Source organism: Pelobates fuscus, chromosome 5 (assembly GCF_036172605.1).
Source record: "Pelobates fuscus isolate aPelFus1 chromosome 5, aPelFus1.pri, whole genome shotgun sequence".
NCBI classification, from domain to species: Eukaryota; Metazoa; Chordata; class Amphibia; order Anura; family Pelobatidae; genus Pelobates; species Pelobates fuscus.
In genome coordinates this window covers 146321565-146346204 of record NC_086321.1, presented here as the reverse complement: position 1 = coordinate 146346204, position 24640 = coordinate 146321565, and the positions used below count along the sequence as shown (strand labels likewise).

Here is a 24640-nt window from a genome sequence, read left to right as displayed (position 1 = left end):
GGTCGCGTCCATCTCTAGCTCCACCCCCGAAAATTATACTAACGTGTGCGTGACGTCACGACATCAACGCACACGCACGTTTTGGGGTCAGAGGTCGGCCCTCTGACCAATCAGAGCATAGAGAGGGATATTTAAATCCCTAACTCACCCCAGTACCTTGCCCTGTCGTGGTTTCCGTTTCCTGGTTTCCTGAGAGTGCTCTATATTCGTGTATCTGATTTCCTGGTATCCTGATCTTGGCTTTTCCCTGGTTATTCTGAATTCTGGTTTCCCTGACTTGGCTTGTGTTTACGGTATTGAGTATTTTCTGGCTTCCTTGACCTCGGCTTTCCCTTTGACCATTCTCTGTCTCTAGCGTATTAGTCCGGCCATTCTAAGGTCCGGTTTACGCTCTGTCCTTTTATTTTTCATTTCCTTGTATATGTGTATGTTTACATAGTTTCTGTGTGCTGGACCACACTAGTAGTCGTGACACATACACACAATCCACACAAACGTAACACCACTGACAATCCACATACATGCACACAACCCCACATGCAGCCTCTCACATGCAATACCCCAAACAGCCCCACACATACACACACTACCAAATACACAATGTGAAATATCCATCCACACACACAATTCCAAAGCAGCCCCCATACACAGCCCACATTCATAGGTATTATACATGATACCACAAACTACTCCTGAACATATACAATATAATATCTCATATACGTACAAATACAACGATACAAAGCAACTGCAGTATAAATAACACAAGCAGAATACGTCAACATACACACCTCAATTTAAAAAAATAGGACTGGCACGCTACGGGACATCACAATCCTATTTCGGCACAGTGCTGCTAAAAGGTTGCCTACCCCTGGCCTACAGCATAGGTTCTCAACCTAAACATTTGCCGCTTTAAGTAGGTACCATTTAAGGTTCAGTCTGTGCGTTTTGAGCTGTCCAGCTTAGTTTTTTACCTAGTTATAAGCAATTATCTAGACATAATGGGGTTTCAAAAGTAAAAGCCACTGGGAAACAGTTTAGAAGGCATTATGATTTCCTTTCCAAATGCCCTTTGAGATGATTTGAATTAGAAAGATAAGAACATTTTGTAACTATAGTAATTTCCTGAACTCCAAACTCATTGCTCAACTCAGCCAGTCCAGCTGGTGCATTGTGAAATGCTGGAAACGGTTTTCTACTTAGTTGCTAATCGTTGAAGGAAGGCTAAGGAAGATACAGGGTGTCACAGAGCCATAAGGTAATCACAATTTAAGTTTCTTTTTTGTGCATTTTGCAGGAATAAAGTGTAACATTAATGACCATGTCATTTTGTTCTCCACAAATGTAGGAGTTCTAGAAATGCTGTGTAAACCATTTTAGAGATGCTAATTGTTTTGTTTTTTTTATAAACTCACTGAGTATTTAAAACGGATTGTGTATTTGAGAGGCAAATAAATATTTAGATCTTATCTATTAACCCGTGTATATTGATTTGCATATCTAAGCACTCTTACAAGATATAAAAGCTTATTTTTATGATATATTGAATATCGTACTTTACATTGATAGTAGGGCTGAATCCCCATTATTCAATGACTGATACAATGCACTTGAAAAAAAATGAGTGGTCTTAAGGAAATCAAATTGAAACTAGACAAAAATCATAATACTCAAATATTTGATCCTAGTTTAATATTTCTAAACCGTCACACATCCTTATTGCCTATCCTTTAAGATAATTGATACTACAGAGTCAGGCCGGTTGTATATTAATTCATATGTTTATTTGTGTATTTTTTCCCTTCATGGAAGAGGAGAGGGGTAGAAATATGTATAATATATTTAATCTACTACTCTGTAGCTAACTGTACTTGATCCACACCTGCTGGGATGTTGTAGTCAAGTTGTGTTGCATCTCTTTACCTTTATTCTTTCTTGATAATTATACCTGTAGGTATACCTTTTTATTGTAAAGGTTATGTATTAGATATGTGACATTCTCCCATTATTATTATCTCTCGTGAATGGACTTCAATATGCTTTATTGTGACATGTTTTGTTTCGTGTTTCTGATCTGATATTATTTAACTCTCTGCTGGACTTCAACATCTATATCTGCATTTAAAACTTTATAGAACAATAAAACAAAAATGATTTAATTGCTTACTGTGGGACCTCCTGGCACCAAAATCCTACAGGGTGCTGAAGTGGTTATGGTTCTTAGAGAGACCCATTACATCAGGGATGTCCAAAAGGTAGATCCCCAGATGTTTTAAAACTACAGCTACCATTAAGCTTTTCTATACTAAAGTCATGCAAAGCATCATGGGAGTTGTAGTTCTACAAGATCTGGGATCTTCCTTTTCCCCCACCCCCACCCCCCCAGCTTTACATGTTACAAATTCACTATTAATACTATTTGTATCTGCATGGACACATCAGAACCTGCCTCGTTTGATCGATGCAGATTGGGTTGAAGCATATAAAGCATGAAACAGAGCATTCCGTGTTAATATCAATGCCAGAATAACGCTCGACGTCAGCACATTTGGGAATGTCCACATCAAAAATTATGAGTGGCACATGGTGACAATACGCATAAAGTCAATAACTCTGTTAGCTTTAATTTAAAGAATTTGTGGGGTTGTTTGTAGTGCCACAAATTGCCACTGATATTTCAAACATAAAACATATTTTGTGAAGGATTTATTCAATATTTCATGTGTTTTATACAACATCTACAGCTTGTTAGAAGTCTAGATTTTTTTTTGTAATTTAGATTTTTAGACAAAGGTCAAATTATCTAAACTACACATATTTCAAATTATAAAATGTATTATGCCAGTCCATATTAAATTAAAATTAAAAGGTGAATATCCACTCGTATGACATGATAAAGAGTAGGCCTTTTCAAACATGACATATATCCGCAATTAATGGAGAAAGCAAAGGTAGAACAAACCACAATGAGCAATAATGGTTCAGGGTAATTCTGCTACTGCAAATAATGAGAAAAGGAGACCTAAGGGTTTATTCACTGAACAACAAGTTGTACTAAATTAAAAACCGAATCGAAAAACACTAGACAAAAATAGTTGATTTCTGAATATTCTTTAGTTCAAGTATAGTAATAGCTTGGCTGTTTTAGATTAAATATTGCTATTCATATTCCAAATTGCTACAATTACCCGTTTGGTGATTAAACCTCGTAATGTGCTTCCACCAATGAGGGAATAGCTCTGTGGGTTACAGGGTTACTTGATTTCTCCAATGTATTACTCCTTTAAGTTGCGCTGTGGTAAGTTGAACTGTGGTACTACCAGCTGCTCCTTCCAAAAACGAATGAAGGATAGAGTGTCTTTATCAATGTGCTACTCATGCTACAGAAGTCTCAGGGTTATTCACTAAAATGTAAATTGCGGGGAATTCAAAGTGAAATAAAAAATTTAGGTCAAAATATGAATGAAATATGAATTAGAAAAAAAAATCCATATTCTGTCTTCATTTTAACTATTTTGGCATTAAATTTGACCTTAATGAATAACTCACTACCGAATAACTTTAAATAAAATATTGCTTTAACATTATGTTCTCAGACCTTTGCATTGGCTTGCTTTCTAGGCTGAGAATGTCAGGGCAGACTGTGTCCAATAACTAAATGTTGAAATAGAAAAAAAAAAATATATAGAGGTTTAGTTCTAACTAGACCGAAGGTTCGTGGGGCTTAAGGAAAACCAGACGCCCCCTTAAAGGTCATGAAACCGAGCTGCAAACTGAAAATAAACAGAACTGGCTAATGTCAATAACATCGTGGACCAAAATAAATGTTAAAAAAAATTATATGAGTTCAGAGGATCTGGCATCAAACAAAATAATGGTGTACATGGATGAAATGCTCAATGAGCGATGTGCTGCATGGTCATCCCATATTACCCAACGTTTGTAGGTTTCCAATCGTGTTTGGGTGGTTGGACCTTGGGATGCGTTCAGTGACTCAACATCATTGGCAATGCAAAATGGGCCGGTCTGACCAAAAAGCAGGCTGGGTGGGGGTGGAGTGGAGGCAGGCCCGCCTGGGCCCACACACAGAAGGTTTATGTCACTCAGTGTGCAGCACTCTTTGCACGATCCTCTGGCCCACAATGTGTGTGTGTACTGTGAGAGAAAATGTGGAATGATTGTTGAGGGAAGATATATTAGGCCTGCTTTACTAAACAGCAGCCTGAGGTACTTCAATTAAATATCCCAGGGAGAGATGTTCGGTTTGCAAGATACATTGCTGGTACTCTGCAAACCCTGGTAAGGGTCTATGGGGCGGAGCATTTGGAGAGCAGGGTGGGCCAGTGCTCCAATAGCACTAGTTGCTATATAACAGCCAGACCAGATCTTGTGTATATACCTTAGGAGTTCCAGAGATGTGAACTAATTGATACTCACCTGTAGCTGGTCAATTAGCAGGCAGGCTTTTAAAAGAAGGGATCAGCCTGCTGCAGAGTGAGAGAGAAAGAGCCAGAGGAATGGTGTGTCTTGCATGTATATTTTGTTATTGTAAATTGGTAAGTGGGAAAGCCACCCAATTCAAGATAGTGATTACTATGTTTAGTAAGTGCTCAAACAAGAGCAAGGAATTTTGTTTTGTTTATTTTATTTTGAAGCACCTGTATATTTTGCACCAAATAAATCAGAAAAACTGAGCTGGATGTGTCCTGGACTTTGATTACCCTAGAAGGCCGTGGTTACCGTAAGGTCTGTGACAAAATCCTACCTGTAAAAGAGGTGGTTTGTTACAGTACTTAATTATACACTCACTCTGTTCTGGTTGGGGACATTTTCCTGCTCTTCCCAAATGTGGGTCACCAGGGAACAAAATTGTAGATGCTGGGACAAGACCCTAAAATGGGGTCTCTCTCTCCTAAATAGTTGGTAGGCCTGCCGTTAAGTTATCTGAGAGAGACCAGACTCTCGCAACTATGAACATTTTTGCTTTTGTTTATGTAGCTATTTTAAATGAAGCTAGTAATTTAGGTTTCATGGGGCCTCTTTCATTATTCACAGAGTGGTGTTATGGGCCATTTCCCAAGAGTTGTATTTAGACACCACAAGGCCTTAGTAAGTGTGCAGGCCCTCTTCCTGCAAACATATGTTCAATTTAAACAATAACAGTGTGCAGGAATGACCAGAGTTGTTGCTAGAACTCAGCAAGAAACCCCCTCCTTATTCTACACTCATCAGGCCACTGGTAAGCAAACCTCAGAACTCAAGATATTTTGGAATACATCTCCATTGATGCTTTGCCAGCATTATGTCTGTAAGTGCTTTATGGGAAATGTAATCCACAATATTCCCCCCCTCACTCCCCTCCAGACAGACAGAGACACACACACACACACACACACACGTACATACATAGAGATACAGACAGACACATACAGACAGACAGACAGACACACACACACATACAAATACACATACATACATACAGACAGGCACACATACATACACACAGACATACACATATACAAAATGTTTGTCACCCTCCTGTTTCCTACCTTTTAGGTGCAGGAGGGTGACTTTCCCTGGGGTCCAGTGGTGGCTCAGGTTGATGGAAGTCAGAGTTCCCACTCTGACTTCCTCCCGCACGGCTCTCTGATGGCTTGGAGGAGTGACCGGGCAGCGCTGACCGGGCCCCCTGGAAATCCATACTCATCAGGTGGCCTTAACATCAGGTGGCCCTGGTGGTTTGCTGCACAGGCCGGGGCCACAAAACATGGCGGGTGGTACCCGGTCACAGGGGTCTGCTGGGCGGCCGGGCTCCCTGGAGTGACCCCTATATGTACGCCACTGCTTGGTATCATTCTATTTACACTGGCTTAGGCCCCATAGCAGAGAAATATACATTTTGACTCCAGTATCATACATGTGTGTATATATATATATATATATATACTTTGTAAAGTGTCTGAGATTTCACAGAAAGACAACATATGGCTATAGAAATTCAGACAGGATATTTATTCTACCATCATGTCTTTAAAAGGTCTGATGACTGCAATCTCAACAATTGCCTGATGGATAACATCTTGAATTGAGAAGGCAAACTCTGCCCAGAAAAATCACAGGTCAAAGACATTTGTAATATTTCTCGTGTAATAGAGAGAATAGAAACAGACATTGAATGTATAAAACCAGCACCAAGACCACTAAACACATTTGTGAAGCAATAAATTATTGACATGTTACTAGTATAAAATACTATGTAAAATTAAGACATTTTCTGCAGTGTTCTACAGGTATGTGGTTACATGCATTACAGTATGTACTTAAAAAATATCAGCACAAAAGGGTAAGCGAACCAGGCTATTTACAACACTTTCTTTTACATTCGTAGCAAGATATGTTGTTTGCTAACAGTCCAAAGATTGCAAAGGAAATGGAGGCAGAAGGTTGAAGGGGAAACAAGTTGATTTTGGAGATTTTACGAGGCATTTAAATTACTGTTAATAGCTTGGTTGGTTTGTTAGCAATCACACAGACACATACACATAGAAAAATACAAAAACCATAACCAAACAATTAAAGGCACACTGTAGGCAGTTTATTGAAGTTGTCTGGGTGCAGTGTGCCTTTTGCACCTTTGTGCTACAATGTTAAACATTGCAGTTACAGAGAAACTGCAATGTTTACATTGCAGGCACTAAGTCAGCCTCTAGTGGGCTAGGAAGCGGACATTTGGTCCGATATCTGATGCTGGATGTCCTTACGCTCTGCATGAGAAAACCCAGCGTCAGATTTTTCCCCATATGAAAGCATTGATTCAATGCTGAGATCTAATGTGCATGTGGCATTTGCCGCGCATGTGCATTAGCAACCGCTCGTCCACGGGCTGTCGGAGGGGGCAGAGCATTGGCCCAGCACTGAGGGACATCGGTGCTGGGTTAAGGTAAGCAAATAAATGTTTTTTAACCCTTTATTTACCGGGTGGAGGAGTGTGGCGGAACCAACCTCGCCACTGAGAACTGGAGAAGCCTGGTTGCTAGCCTCCTGCCCAGTGATTATGGTCCCTGGGAGGTATTGCCCTTTAAGGGACTGAATTTGGGACTTATGGACTGCTACCATAATGTACTGACCCTTTTGAACTATATTTGGGCATGTTTTAGTTTATATTGCTGCTGCTGGCCCTTTTAGAATCATCCGTGGACATATTGGGACGTTTGGGAATAATGTCCCTTTAAGACTTTGTAACATATCACAGTAATACTGTCTTAAATATTATGTAGGTATTTATGTGTTCAGTTAAACTGGGGATATGTAGAAATGTGTGTTTTATGTGTTAAATGTATCAGTATGTAATTTTATGTCTTTTACTGTCTTTTTGTCTGCCATGTGGGTAATGGAGTTTTGCCTCAGTCCTTGGAGATAATTAGATTCCTTCCCCAATTATCTCCAGGCCAGAGGGGAGGGATTGTGAGGCATTGTGGGAGGTAACCGGTCTGAGCTGGAAAGTCATGCTGACAGGGGTTTTAAAAGATACTATTACTAACTTTTGAACCCCTGGCCTGATTCATGCCATTTTTTAATATGTTGTTCCCCTGAATGGATTGATTGTGGATATGTATTTTTATGTGAATGTGATGTATGGTTTTGAAGTTACAGATATTGTGTAAAAGTTATGTTTTAAACTGTATAATAAGTGGATTATCTCTCAGGCTAAGGGGAGGGGATGTGTGGGTTGTACCATATCTCGGATTGGTTATTTTATGCCTCCCCCTGGGTGTGGCCTGTATGTGTGAGATGGAAATAAAAGCCAGGCTGGATGAGCTAGTCCAGAGTTGCTGTTTTACCCTCAAAGTGAAGTGTCATCTCATTATTGGGGGAAGGATTTATTGCATGCTGTTCCAGTTGACTGCTAGGAGTGTAAGCCTATTTGTATGGTTCCTATTCAACGGTCTACAGCATTCAGAGGCTTGAGAGGATTTATATGCTTCTCTGATTCGGTGATTGTGGTGTCTGCCAGAGTGCTTGGAGTCCTCAGGAAGCGCTAGGAGCATCCATTAACGGAGGTACCAAGTCGGGGTGCCAGGCGATCCGTTACATTGGTGGCAAGCGGTGGGATGGCGTCCTAGTGTGAGGTAAAGCAGCTCGGAGACACAGTTCGTTTGGATTACAAAGGGAGGGCAACGCTAGTACCCGTACAGCGCCCCTATCTACAAAAGAAGCAACGTCGGCAGGGCAAGCATGGCGCCCAGTTACAGTCAACAGGAGTTTGACGCTATGATGAAAATGCTGCTGGCTTTCTTTGGACCAGAACCCCTGGAGGAGAAATACATACAGAGCACAAGGAAAACAGCGGCAGCGTATCTGCAGGGTCGAGCAGACAAAAAGGCAGCTGAAGGTGTCGTCCTTCCTCCACAGCGGCAGTCTACGGTTCAGGGAGAGGAGCCAGTTATCCCCTCTCCCCAGCGGCTGAAAGTGTGTAAGGGAGAGGAGTTTGTTACCCCCTCTCCCCAGCGGCAGCTTAGCACACCAAGGGGAGATAGTAAGCCCCTCACCAGCGCAGATGGGACCGTGGTCTCTGCAGCCAAGCTACAGGGAGCTGAAGGGGCCATCCTTGCTCCCCAGCGGCAGTCTACGGTTCAGGGAGAGGAGCCTGTTATCCCCTCTCCCCAGCAGCAGCTTAGCACACCAAGGGGAGACAGTAAGCCCCACACCAGCGCAGATGGGACCGTGGTCTCTGCGCCCAAGTTACAGGGAGCTGAAGGAGCCGCCCTCCCTCCCCAGCGGCAGTGTGATTTGTTGGGAATTGGGAGCCCAGTCTCCATTCCCCAGCGGCAGAGTATCCAGCAGGGAATGGAGAGCCTAGCCTCCGTTCCCCAACAGCAGGACTCTGTGTTGGGAGGAGAGACAGTCGGTCTCCCTCCGCAGAAACTGGAAGTATGTATGGGAGAGGAGATTGCTACCACCTCTCCCCAGCGGCAGATTATTAATGTACAGGGAATAGAGAGCCCAGTCTCCATTCCCCAGCGGCAGAGTGTTCTAATGGGAGAGGAGCTGGTTACCACCTCTCCCCAGCGGCAGCTCAATGTACCAGGGGGAGACTGTAAGCCCCACACCTGTGCAGATGGGACCGTGGTCTCTGCACTTCCAGCACAGGGGGTAGGGACGGCCGGTCCTGCCCCCCCACGACAGGGCTGTTTAGCCAAAGGGGAGACAGTAGGTCTCCAGCAGCAGAGCGGTGTATCTAAAGGGGAGACAGTCGGTCTCCAGCAACCAGGCTTCAACCCGACTACTCCCGTGGTAGTGCTGGCATCCGGGCAGAGTACCGCTGGTCTCTGCCCACTTAGCAACCCACCAAGGCAGCCTACCAGTCCCCCACACAGCCATGGTGAGGCACCTGGACATGGACCAATTTCTCCTCTACCCAGGTGTAGTAACCAGTTATTGTGGGTGGGCTGTACTGCTGTTTCTGTTTTGTGGGTGGGTTGCTGGACTAACCAGGGCACTGACCGGCAGGAGGTCAGATACCCTGTTAGTCTATTTGGTAAAGGGGAGAAATGTGGCGGAACCAACCTCGCCACTGAGAACTGGAGAAGCCTGGTTGCTAGCCTCCTGCCCAGTGATTATGGTCCCTGGGAGGTATTGCCCTTTAAGGGACTGAATTTGGGGCTTATGGACTGCTACCATAATGTACTGACCCTTTTGAACTATATTTGGGCATGTTTTAGTTTATATTGCTGCTGCTGGCCCTTTTAGAATCATCCGTGGACATATTGGGACGTTTGGGAATAATGTCCCTTTAAGACTTTGTAACATATCACAGTAATACTGTCTTAAATATTATGTAGGTATTTATGTGTTCAGTTAAACTGGGGATATGTAGAAATGTGTGTTTTATGTGTTAAATGTATCAGTATGTAATTTTATGTCTTTTACTGTCTTTTTGTCTGCCATGTGGGTAATGGAGTTTTGCCTCAGTCCTTGGAGATAATTAGATTCCTTCCCCAATTATCTCCAGGCCAGAGGGGAGGGATTGTGAGGCATTGTGGGAGGTAACCGGTCTGAGCTGGAAAGTCATGCTGACAGGGGTTTTAAAAGATACTATTACTAACTTTTGAACCCCTGGTCTGATTCATGCCATTTTTTAATATGTTGCTCCCCTGAATGGATTGATTGTGGATATGTATTTCTATGTGAATGTGATGTATGGTTTTGAAGTTACAGATATTGTGTAAAAGTTATGTTTTAAACTGTATAATAAGTGGATTATCTCTCAGGCTAAGGGGAGGGGATGTGTGGGTTGTACCATATCTCGGATTGGTTATTTTATGCCTCCCCCTGGGTGTGGCCTGTATGTGTGAGATGGAAATAAAAGCCAGGCTGGATGAGCCAGTCCAGAGTTGCTGTTTTACCCTCAAAGTGAAGTGTCGTCTCATTATTGGGGGAAGGATTTATTGCATGCTGTTCCAGTTGACTGCTAGGAGTTTAAGCCTATTTGTATGGTTCCTATTCAACGGTCTACAGCATTCAGAGGCTTGAGAGGATTTATATGCTTCTCTGATTCGGTGATTGTGGTGTCTGCCAGAGTGCTTGGAGTCCTCAGGAAGCGCTAGGAGCATCCATTAACGGAGGCACCAAGTCGGGGTGCCAGGCGATCCGTTACAAGGAGCATGAGGGAAGGGGGAGTGATAGTGCCAGAAATATAGCCTTTTATTCAAGGCACTATAGTATCCCTTTAAGCATGCAACTATTTTTTTTTCTTCATTTATTCATACACTATTAATCCAAACGTGTTTATTTAACACACACACACACACACAAAAAGGCAATCGTTATTGTATTATTGATAGATGCACAATAGTTGTGTGCCCTGTTTCCAATCGCCAACAATAAAGAGGGGGTTTGAAACCATTAGACTTACATTATAAATCAGATCCCAAAAATAGCATATGTTTTGGATGCTACCCAACTTGAAAATGGTGCTGTAGAAGGTCAGTGAACTGGAAAATTGCATTATCCTTAAATGAAATATATTCACAGATAGCTTCCATGGAAACATTTATATTTTGGAAGCTCTTCGTTGTTTGAGGCTTTACAGTTAACTAGATAACAATCACATGTTTCTTGTACATATAATCATTTGAAATTATTATATTCTGTCATCTGGGATTGACAGTGAATCTTTTGTAATTGCATACATGGAAGAGATATTCAGGAAAATACTTACGGCAGGTGTAAATAATTCTCCATATTAACATTACAATATCATTATGACTCATCTTTTCTTCTTATCTTTTTTTTCTGTTGGCATTTACATCTTAACATTGTGTGCAAAACATGCAGCCTGTAAGGGTATGCACCAGGTCACAAGAGCTGTAGTCAGGGCAGGTGCTAGACTATTTTAACCACTAGGCAAGATTAGCTACTTGCACCCCTCAAAATAAAAATTGCCAATTTTGTGGGTCTCTTTCTCCCCCTAACCCCTTTGTCTGTCCCCTTTTCCCCATTCCCAAGTCCATCTGTGTGTCTATGCTCCCCCAGCACCTTTGTGGGTCTCTTTCTCCTACCTTCCCCTATGTGTGTGTCTTTCCCCCAGCCCCTTTGTGTGTCTCTTTATTTAACAGCCCCTTTTTGAGTTTTTCCTTACAGCTCCTTTGTGTCTGTCTTTCTCCCCCAAGCCATTTGTGTGTCTCTATCCCCAGCTCTTTGCATGCCTCTCTTTCCGCTTCCCCAGCCCCTATGTGTGTGTGTGTGTCATAGTTCTCTTCCCAAGCACCTCTGTGTGTCTCTGTCTCCCCTTCCTCAGACCCTCTTTATGCATCTTTGTCCCTCCCCAACCTCTCTGTATGTCTCTTTGCCCCCAGCCCCTCTCTGTGTATTTTTTCACCAGCCCCTCTGTGTGTATTTTTTCACCAGCCTCTCTGTGTGTATTTTTTCACCAGCCTCTCTGTGTGTATTTTTTCACCAGCCTCTCTGTGTGTATTTTTTCACCAGCCCCTCTGTGTGTATTTTTTCATCAGCCCTTCTGTGTATCTCTTCGTCCCCCAGTCCTTCTTTGTGTCTCTTTGTCCCCCCTCAGCCCACTGTGCATTTTTGTCCCCCTAGCTCCCACCTCACCCGTCCCTTTGTGGTCTCTTCCCCCCACCTGTTTATCTTTATGTAGCATGTCCAGGTGGATCAGGGTAGAGGAACTTCCTGTCAGAGCAGGTAGGGTATACAGAAGATCCCTTACTATGGTCCACTAAGCCATGCTACATGCAGTAACTGACAGGTGCTCCCCTCCTGCTGATCACTCAGCAGGAGAGATTGCACCCCTGGTGCCGTTGTGCCCTAGGTGACTGCCTAATTCACGGAGCGCTGGTGACAGTTCTGGCTCTAGTGCAATCCCAATGCATGGTTTCCCTTTTGGTGGCACATTTGGAAATCTCTACAGTTGGGTTTTTGTCTTCTTTTACATCAACAGCATAAAGGAATTGGTTTTAAAGGTTGAACTTGATGGACTTAGGTCTTTTTTCCCCCTAAATGACGATGTAAAAGTCTGGTCATAAAATGTGTTAAGTCGTGATTTTACTAAATATATAAACAAAAATAGATCAGGAATAAAACTGTATAAAACCCAGGCAGGTTTATTGAAGTATACAATGCAATGTTTAGATTACCAAGAACCTTGTTGTATGCTTTATCAAACCTGCCTGGGACTGTATCAAATTTAAAGTCCACTCTTCCCCTGTTTCTCTCTAAGAAACCATACCTCTTTCATGTTTTCTGAGTGATTTTTTTCCCAAGAACTCATAGGGAAGCATTTGTTTCCCCAAATGACCGTGCAGTTACAAGAATTGCACATTTTCTACAAGTGGGGAACTTGCCACTGCCTCCTAGTAAGAACAGATGTAGTCCTATTAAGATTCTCAAATGTTGGAGCAGCTATGACTTCTTTGCAGGCTCTCGGCATAATTTCTACTGCGAGTGCTCTACAGTAGCAACAGCCACAACCTGAATAATATTGATCCATGACCTATTATGGTATTATGGTTCAAGTACCAGTGGGCCCAGAATAAACTTGGTACTGGAAGAACCTGCAAAATAAACGGATATTATGGTGTACCTTGTTGAATGTTTCACTTACATGTTTCCTGTTATTGAATTGGGCTGATGTTTATGAAAACCTTTTTCTCCCCATCCTCTTGTCTTATGGCTTAGTGAGCCATACCCTCTGGAACACTTTCTATCTACGTTCCTGGATATTAAGGGTGAACCTTTATACTATACATACGTCATTATGGGTTTTTTTCTCTCTAAAGTTACAGGAATATCTAAGCATCAAAAGGGCCCTTCTTGATACATTTTAAAACTTGACCCAGTACCCATACAAATAAATGTAATATTATATTATTTTCACGTTTGAATGATGAGTTGCTGTTTTCATCACTATGTGAGACAACAATAAAAAGTCCCATTCCACAATCCTGTAACACAATTCTTCACATACAGGCTTTCTAGAGTTATTCACACAAATGTATGGTATGTATCATACTCTTGTGTCACGCAAATATTATTCTTATATTTAAATAGTGCCAACAAATTCTGTAGTATTTTACAATGGGCGGACTAATAAACAGGTCATTGTTACCAGACAAGTTTGACACACAGGAACAGAATGGTTGAGGGCCCTGCACAATGAGCTTACATGTATGTACCCACGCATATTCTATACGGTTTTTATCGCCATTAAATGGTTTTTCTAAAGATACCATTATTTTCATCATATCATATAATTTACTATTAAAAATGTTATGAAATATGATGAAATAAATGTAAAAACCCCACACTTTTTCGAACGTTGACCCCCAAAATCTGTTACGCATCTACAACCACCAAAAAACACCCGTGCTAAATAGTTTCTAAATTTTGCCCTGAGTTTAGAAATGCCCAATGTTAACATGTTCTTAGCTTTTTTTTGTGTGGAAAGTTATAGGGCTATAAGTACAAGTAGCACTTTGCTATTTCCAAACCATTTTGTTTCAAAATTGACGCAAGTTACATTGTAACACTGATATCTGTCAGGAATCCCTGAATAACCCTTCACATGTATATATTTTTTAAAAGAAGACAACCTAAGGTATTTAAAGGGACACTATAGTCACCTGAACAACTTTAGCCTAATGAAGCAGTGAATCTACTACCTCTCTTGATAGATGCTGGGGTCTTACTGACCCTACATTGTTTAAATTTGCAATCTGATTTTCAATTCGCCATTAAGTGAATAACCCACAAAATAAGACACAGCTTCTGTGGTGAGTACATCTAAATAAAATCATTTAAAACATATCTTTTAATTTTACCATTTTATTATAATACACTTTTCACAATGTATACTGTTCCTTTCAAGCTGACTATTTTTTTTTTACATTTGTGATTAATAAAAAAATGTAAATGATTTGGAGTCAGATCACGTTATTGTCTAAATATAGGTTTGATAACATTGTAATATACTGTATACACAAAATAACCCACACCCCAAAGCAGCTCTGGGCAGCCATGACACACAGCGCCAGGCATGCATTATACAGCAGGTGGGCGGGGCCAGACCTACAAGTGGGCGTGACCAGGCTTCCTAGCTGCAGAACTAGTGTGTAGCCACGATAAGGATGCCATTGCTAAGCGCCGCACGAACCAATAGGAAGAGTGTTTGTTGAGCGCAGACCAGGAAGTGTGCTCTGTGCTACTGTCACCTGGATGTTCTTAGTGGACGGTAAGTTATTTACTCGTGTAATGCGCTGTCGGTATGCACAGGCTATATCTGGGAGCCATTCAGCTCTCTCCTTCCTCCCTAGTCACAGCCTACTGAGGGCAGAGTCAGAGTCAGAGTCGGATTACAGACAGCAGACAGCTAACTGTGCTGCTAGTGTATAATAACCACAATATACTGTATAACTAGTGTATAATAACTACAATATACGGTATAACTAGTGTATAATAACTACAATATACGGTATAATAACTGCTAGTGTATAATAACCACAATATACTGTATAACTAGTGTATAATAACTACAATATACGGTATAATAACTGCTAGTGTATAATAACCACAATATACTGTATAACTAGTGTATAATAACTACAATATACGGTATAATAACTGCTAGTGTATAATAACCACTATACTGTATAATAATTGCTAGTGTATAATAACCACAATATACTGTATAACTAGTGTATAATAACTACAATATACGGTATAACTAGTGTATAATAACTACAATATACGGTATAATAACTGCTAGTGTATAATAACCACAATATACTGTATAACTAGTGTATAATAACTACAATATACGGTATAATAACTGCTAGTGTATAATAACCACAATATACTGTATAACTAGTGTATAATAACTACAATATACGGTATAATAACTGCTAGTGTATAATAACCACTATACTGTATAATAATTGCTAGTGTATAATAACTACAATATACTGTATAACTAGTGTATAATAACTACAATATACTGTATAACTACTGCTAGTGTATAATAACTACAATATACTGTGTAATAACTAGCAGTAATTATACCTTATATTGTAGTGTATAATAACTACACTATACTGTGTAATAACTACAATATACGGTATAATTACTGCTAGTGTATAATTACAATATACTGTATAATAACTGCGTGTATAATAACTACAATATACTGTATAACTACTGCTAGTGTATAATAACTACAATATACTGTGTAATAACTAGCAGTAATTATACCGTATATTGTAGTGTGTATAACTACAATATACCGTGTAATAACTACAATATACGGTATAATTACTGCTAGTGTATAATAACTACAATATACTGTATAACAACTACATTATACTGTATAATAACTACAATATACTGTAACTACTGCTAGTGTATAATAACTACAATATACTGTATAACTAGTGTATAATAACTACAATATACTGTATAACTAGTGTATAATAACTACAATATACTGTAACTACTGCTAGTGTATAATAACTACAATATACTGTATAACTAGTGTATAATAACTACAATATACTGTAACTACTGCTAGTGTATAATAACTACAATATACTGTATAACTAGTGTATAATAACTACAATATACTGTATAACTAGTGTATAATAACTACAATATACTGTAACTACTGCTAGTGTATAATAACTACAATATACTGTATAACTAGTGTATAATAACTACAATATACTGTATAACTACTGCTAGTGTATAATAACTACAATATACTGTGTAATAACTAGCAGTAATTATACCTTATATTGTAGTGTATAATAACTACAATATACTGTGTAATAACTACAATATACGGTATAATTACTGCTAGTGTATAATAACAATATACTGTGTAATAACTACAATATACTGTATAATAACTGCGTGTATAATAACTACAATATACTGTATAACTACTGCTAGTGTATAATAACTACAATATACTGTGTAATAACTAGCAGTAATTATATTGTAGTGTATAACTACAATATACCGTGTAATAGAAACATAGAATGTGACGGCAGATAAGAACCATTCGGCCCATCTAGTCTGCCCAGTTTTCTAAATACTTTCATTAGTCCCTGGCCTTATCTTATAGTTAGGATAGCCTTATGCCTATCCCACGCATGCTTAAACTCCTTTACTGTGTTAACCTCTACCACTTCAGCTGGAAGGCTATTCCATGCATCCACTACCCTCTCAGTAAAGTAATACTTCCTGATATTATTTTTAAACCTTTGTCCCTCTAATTTAAGACTATGTCCTCTTGTTGTGGTAGTTTTTCTTCTTTTAAATATAGTCTCCTCCTTTACTGTGTTGATTCCCTTTATGTATTTAAATGTTTCTATCATATCCCCCCTGTCTCGTCTTTCCTCCATGCTATACATGTTAAGATCCTTTAACCTTTCCTGGTAAGTTTTATCCTGCAATCCATGAACCAGTTTAGTAGCCCTTCTTTGAACTCTCTCTAAGGTATCAATATCCTTCTGAAGATAGGGTCTCCAGTACTGTGTACAGTACTCCAAGTGAGGTCTCACCAGTGTTCTGTACAATGGCATGAGCACTTCCCTCTTTCTACTGCTAATACCTCTCCCTATACAACCAAGCATTCTGCTAGCATTTCCTGCTGCTCTATTACATTGTCTGCCTACCTTTAAGTCCTCAGAAATAATCACCCCTAAATCCCTTTCCTCAGATGTTGAGGTTAGGACTCTATCAAATATTCTGTACTCTGCCCTTGGGTTTTTACGTCCAAGATGCATTATCTTGCACTTATCCACATTAAATGTCAGTTGCCACAACTCTGACCATTTTTCTAGTCTACCTAAATCATTTTCCATTTGGCTTATCCCTCCTGGAACATCAACCCTGTTACATATCTTAGTATCATCCGCAAAAAGACACACCTTACCATCAAGACCTTCTGCAATATCACTAATAAAAATATTAAAGAGAATGGGTCCAAGTACAGATCCCTGAGGTATCCCACTGGTGACAAGCCCAAGCTTCGAATATACTCCATTGACTACAACCCTCTGTTGCCTGTCACTCAGCCACTGCCTTACCCATTCAACAATATTGGAATCCAAACTCAAAGATTGTAGTTTGTTGATAAGCCTTCTATGTGCAACAGTGTCAAAAGCCTTACTGAAATCGAGGTAAGCATAACTACAATATACGGTATAATTACTGCTAGTGTATAATAACTACAATATACTGTATAATAACTACAATATACTGTATAACAACTACAATATACTGTATAATAACTACAATATATTGTATAACTAGTGTATAATAACTACAATATACTGTATAACTAGTGTATAATAACTACAATATACTGTATTACTGCTAGTGTATCAACTACAGTATACTGTATAACTAGTGTATAATAACTACAATATACTGTATAACTACTGCTAGTGTACTAACTACAACTAGAAAGCTACAATTTCTGGGGAAATTGTATGAAGTGTTCTTGCCTCCACCAGTAGTCTACAACTGGAGTGGGCGGAGTAACTGTTATTATTTATTTATATAGCACATTTAATTGCAACGTTGCTGCCCAAAGTGCTTCACAGTTACATTAAAACATACATTTATAAAAACATTAGCAGGTGTACAAAAGGCCCCGTCTATGAAATCACTTGCTGCTGCAGCCTGGCACAGGTCAGAGTATTTTGTCGGTTGCCATCTTCAAACGGTCGTATCTTAACAATACATCCTACAGAGCAGAGCTTTATATTGTGAGAATCACAAGACCCAGACCTACGTTTTGATGCATAGAATGTCTCTAAAGTATCAAAAATGAAGGCACAGTCGCAGTTTAGAAATTGCCCTTCAAATGTGAGCTTTGCAGAGTGGAGTTTCAATGAATGTCAATGGACAGCGTGAGTTGCAAACAAATGGTCATATTGTGAAAACTATCAGGACTACGGCTTAGCCTTGGACATGTTTAGTGGAAGCAGGGATAGCTGAACGTTTTGATATAAGATTTGTGTAGGTGGACTTGAAAATGAGGGAGTGGTGGCAGTTTAGAAATCATGTCCTGATTTTTCAGCTTTTGCCAGCTCCCACTCTAGTTTTGAACATTTTGCCATTCATTCCTATGGGACCAGTTTCGCCACAAAAACAACGTATTCCGTGAACCATTCGGCGAAACATTCCACAAAGTAATAGCACACCAATCGGGAACAATCCGCACGTTTTGGTATATTACTGTCTATGTAGTGTAAAAACTATGGGAGGAGTTAGGGTGGCAAATTTGGCTATAATAAGAATAACAATAAAATATGTGAGATAACATTAAGTGGTCTTGCTATGCAAGAACACTTAATAATATATATGTGAGATAACATTAAGTGGTCTTGCTATGCAAGACCACTTAATTATTGAGATAACCGTGGGGAAAGTGCTTTGGATTCATGGTACACACTTTTTCATATTTATCACGAAAGACTGTACATCATGATTTCCTGTTGACATTATGAAAGCTAAAATAAATGTATGGATCATTTGAAAGTCTTTATAAAATATATAGCCAATACTCATGCTGTTACCAGACTGCTTAGAATGCTCCTTTAAATAGTCGCAAAGAGTATTTCCTAGTTATTATTTATAAAGATTCAGCATATTTTTTACAATGGAATAGTCCCACAATAGTCCCACAATAAAACAGAACGTACAAACCAGTATATGTGGCAATAATTTGGTAAAGGTAGTTTGTAACATTTTTCATTTGTTTATGTTAGCCTCTGAGTAATTTTAATGCTGTAGAAATTTAAACTCGTAAGGTGTTGGGTTTTTATAGGGCAATTTTGTCGAGTTGAAGAATCCATTTCAAAATGCAGGTAAATTCTCCTACACACAGGCCATTGCTAATGGATGACCAAAGTTCAGCTTATTTTTTTTTATCTTGTTTTATGTTTAAATATACCAAACACAATATGGGTGCTGAGCTGTGTGTAGTGGTATATTGCTCCATGTGTTATGGAATGATGTTGGCTAGAATCTGTTTTACACTATATAGTCCAGAACTTCCCATAGGGTCTAGTTGTTTGGATGAGATTACATTTTTTTTTATTGTATTTTACAATATTATGCAATGGCCTTATTTTCCTTTGAATGTTAAAAAGCAATCATTATACTTATTAGCTAACAAAGATGCCAGCCATTATCATTATTGATCCCACACCATGTGTTACAGATCATAGTTCTTTAACCTGCTTCAAATGTAAAGCCTCCTTGAGGTAGAAAATCGGATGACTTGTCAGGTCATATTCATTTTTGCTCCTATTGCTGAAATGTATAAAGTTTATTGCTTACCTGTACATAAAGCATTTTGTGGGATTAAACCATGATCAGTTAACGTTTTTTTTTTGTTTTTGTTTTGTTTTTTCTTCACTGTTTTGTGTACACATCACTGAAAATTTTGAACCATATTAATCAACCTGTTTGCCTATGATTCTGATAGCACAGTGTATATTAAAGGGACTCGGTATTAGACTTGTGCAGGGTGGAATAATTTGGTTCTTCCTTAGCACTTAAGCTGTGTGATAAAAAAGCAAATATAAATACACAAAAAAAGGTTCTGCACTCAGACTCCCACTACTCTGGGGCGGCACAATTACCATAGTACACGTAAGTACATACTTAATAACCCAGTTAAGGGTTAATAATAAGTATGTTGGGGTTTAGAAAAATTAGCTTTGCTTTTTATTTTCTGAGAAACTTTAAGGAAATCTAACTTGATTAATGCTCCTTCATCAGTTCGGCCCAAATTACCCTACCTTAGGAGCCTGTGCATCAAACAGAAATCCCTTCTGACAAATAATGAAGCCACGTAAATTCTAACAACCTCTGGTACAAACTGTAGTACTGCCACGTCTATTCAAAGTAATCCCCTCAGATCACAAAATGTCTTTGCTGCGTCAATTTCCAATGCTCATCTTGCTAGTCTCGATGCAGCATGATATGAATCAAATCGTACCCGGGTTGTCCCAAATCTATCTAAGCCTATAAAATGTGAGCCACAACTTTGCTGCTTATGTGTTATTTTAATGGATTGGCATCCATATGGATGCTCTGTGTATGCATTAGTGACGCAAAGGCCTTGGCTGATAAACACTTGTTTTCCTATGTTCCACTGCCATTTTATAGTTTCACACCTTTTTGTTCCTGATTTAGATTTTCTGTGTTTTGACCCGGCTATTTTTCTGACCTTTTTTATTTTCTGTCCCGATTCCTGTGTACTGACCCGGCTATATCCTGACCTGAGTATTCTGTCTGTATCCTGTATAGCATATACGGTTACACTGGGATAGATCAGTTATTGGTTCTGCTGAGTATTAGAGCCGATATTCGGCATATTTCTAATGATTGGTATCGGCTTTGTCATTTATTTAATTTCTATTTTTCTTACATGCATTTTACACTGAGGCATGGTTGATTTTGAGTGAGATGAACAGTTAACAATAACTGTTGCAAGCTCTTTAGTATTTGAGTGTCCTTGAAACATGGGATGACCTAATAGGGTTATTGGCATTGCCAGCAAGCATATTGTATCAATAGCACTGACTTTGTAATGCTTGTACACCCACTTTAGTGTCGATATATAATGTATTATATGTGCGATAGGCAGACACTGAGATAAAGCACATCCAAGGCAGTGTTTCCACGCTCTGAAAATCCAGCATATATCAACAGCTGTTGACCATATTAACATCAATGACGTTATAAGAAATGACTTTTTGTGTTTGCGAAGCAGGAAGAATAAATCTGTTTTTATAAGGAAAGCATGATTGTGTTTTTATGTTATATTGTGTCATATATTATCAGAAGAAAGAAAAATATACATACATGAATAAGTATTAAAGAAAAATTATAGTGTTAGGAATCCAAACATGTATTCCTAACACTATATTTCTGTAGTGGCTGTTTAGATGTCAGGCCTACTTCAGATTGCAGTGAAAAGGCAGTTTTACTCACCTTTTCTCCCTCATCTGTTCTGCATCCAGAATCATCATGTGACAACCAATGAGGCACCACATGGTGACCTCAAGCCTACATGCTGTGCTCAGCTAAGGGCAGGGAGGTGAGAGAGTGAATAATCTACTGTAATGTATTGGACTGGCTACCTGGGAGTGATAGGAGTGTGATGGCTGTCTGTATGTTCAGTTAATGCCAGATTTGTGTAGAAATCATGTTGCTTTAAAAAAAACTTTAAATGTACAAAATATTGCCATCGGTAATCGGCCAGAAAGGCAACCGTTAATCTGTTTTGGCTTCAGCTCTGGAACGTATAAGTCGATCCCTAATCCCTGTTGTGGTGTGCTAGGTTGCACGCTGGACATGAATGCACCTTATACGTGTTCATGGCATGGACTATGGATCTAGGTAGTTGCAGCAAAATGGAGGGATTTATCTGCCTTTAGTTCAAAGTATGCGGCAAACTGGGTTGCTATGGTTTCCTCTAAAATGTATAATAGTGAAATAGTATCAAAGGGGTAAATTCACATAATGATCAATCCATTTTGATATAATGTGCAATAATCGGTAGCATACAAATTATTTGACGACCGTCCGTGCCTGGGGCGTCAAAGGAAGAAAATATCCACATCAATGTTGCATTTGTATATTCTATGATGAGAATTTGTCCAACCAGTGCCATCTTAACAACATTATGGGCCCCCGGGCAAAGCAGTGCAGTTGGGCCCTGCCTACACAAGCACTCACAGGGACTGCTGAATACACACACAGGGACTGCTGAATACACACACAGGGACTGCTGAATACACACACAGGGACTGCTGAATACAGACATACTGCTGAATACACACACACACACACACACAGACTGCAGAAAACAAACCCACATACTGCTGAATACACACACACACACAGACTGCAGAAAACAAACCCACATACTGCTGAATACACACACACACACAGACTGCAGAAAACAAACCCACATACTGCTGAATACACACACACACACAGACTGCAGAAAACAAACCCACATACTGCTGAATACACACACACACACAGACTGCAGAAAACAAACCCACATACTGCTGAATACACACACACACACAGACTGCAGAAAACAAACCCACATACTGCTGAATACACACACACACAGACTGCAGAAAACAAACCCACATACTGCTGAATACACACACACACAGACTGCAGAAAACAAACCCACAGACTGCTGAATACACACAGACAGCAGTGTGGGGTGCAGTCTTTGTGTGCATGTGTGTGTGAGAGGGGTGCTATGTCTGAATGTGAGGGGTTTAGTGTGTGTGTGTATGAGGAGTGCTCTGTATGTGTGCATGAGGAGTGTAATGTGTGTATGTAATGGGTGCTCCATATATATGTTACAGTGCAACATGTGTATGTGAGGGGTGCTGTGTGTGAGGGGGTGCATAGGGAGAAGGGATTTTTGTTATTTTTATTTAAAGGGACACTATAGTCACCAGAACTGCTACAGCTTAATGTAGTTGTTCTGGTGAGTATAATAGTTACCTTCAGGCATTTTCATGTAAACACTGCCTTTTCATGGAAAAGGCAGTGTTTACATGTCCCCTAGGGACAGCTCCAAGTGGCCACTCCTCAGATGGCCACTGGAGGGGCTTACTGGCTCAAGGCTGCACAGTAAGCTGTGGTGGAATCTCGGTAAAAATAAATTTAGTAGGCCGAGATTACCACGTGGCATGTGTACGTGCATATGCTGACGTATCGATCAGTTGGTTGCACGAGGCAAGATACGATCAGTAGTGTACGGAGCATGTGCAAGAATACAGGATGTAGTATTCCCCTCCTCCATTGTGCTTGACAGGCCATGCGGTCAAGCAGGAAGTTAATTCTTATTTGTATTGATTGGTCAAGAGAATGTGCGGGTGGAGCTTAATATGGGAGGAGTTATGTGCCTAAATAAGGAGCCTGCACTATTGTCCGGGGCTCAGAACTTGCTGTATTTTGGTGACGTTAGTCCCTCTGAGTCCCGATCGGTGATCCAATAAAGAATCTCTTCCTTCCTGAAGAAACCTGTGTCCATCTCTCTGTGCTTGGCTTCCGTCAGTTTCTCCGGTATCAAAGCAGCCCTGCCGTTCAGAGTCCCCACACTCTGCATGGAGACGCTGAATTTTCCTCATAGAGATGCATTGATTCAAAATGGCATTTGGCCATTTTGATGTCACAAAGGGGGCGGAGCCAGTGCCGGCAGACCCGCGTGGCGCTGGAAATAAGGTGAGTTTTTAAAACTTTTATAGGAGGGCAAGGGGGGGGCTGGGTTTAGCACTATAGGGTCAGGAATGTATGTGTGTGTGTGTGTGTGTGTGTGTGTGTGTGTATATGTATGTATGTGTATATATATATATATATATATATATATATATATATATATATATATATATATATATATATATATATATATATATATATATATAGAAGGCTTGGCCTGTAATTGTGGGAGGCACTTAAATTCCCTATTTAAACCCAGTGAGCCCCTGCTTACCTGTCTTCGACGATCTCGGAAGTGCTTCAGTGTACTTCCGGTTTACCGATCCGTGACGTCAGTTTCCCGCCCGCCGGCAGCCCGGTTCAAACGCCCTGCGGCTGTATTCGTGAGTATAACGCTTTTGCCTTACACGGACGGCATCGAAATCGTAAGTTTAGCCCTGTCGCTCACGGGCTCGGATTCACTCCGCTCCTGCATTTTCTCGGTCAGTGTAACACGTTCAGTTACACTTACACCTCGTAGTCTCGTTTAGCCGCACCGGGTTGCCATACGTTTTTCGTTCAGTTGGTGCAATACCTTCATTCTGTTCCGTTTTCTGGATATTGTTCACATTTTAAGCAATAATTTAGTAGTTACGTCTTATAAAAGGGGTTTAGGCGGTTTGTTGTATTGCCCAGTATTCTAAACTTCTGTATTTAAAGTGGTTTATATGGTCCCCTTAAAGTCATAAATAGCTAAGTAGAATAATAGGGGGTATGTTGTTCCATTGTTTTAAATGGCTGTTCATGTCCTATTTTTGTTGTAGTCCTTACTAGTACTGACACTTCTCGCAAGTGGCCCTTCGCGGGTATACGT

General features: G+C 40.0%; 1 protein-coding gene across 3 annotated transcripts in view; it reads left to right on the top strand.

Annotated features, from left to right (window-relative positions):
• Positions 1-1197: 1197 nt before the first annotated feature.
• Positions 1198-24640, top strand: part of TANGO2 (transport and golgi organization 2 homolog) — a 235388-nt gene continuing 211945 nt past the window's right edge. Inside the window, exon 1 of one of the 3 annotated variants that reach the window (XM_063454422.1) lies at positions 1198-1261. The gene's annotated coding sequence lies outside the window, so the exon portion shown is untranslated. Of the gene's footprint in view, positions 1262-6048; positions 6123-14650; positions 14750-24640 lie in introns of those variants that run through there. The other 2 variants (XM_063454424.1, XM_063454421.1) reach the window with 2 other exon arrangements.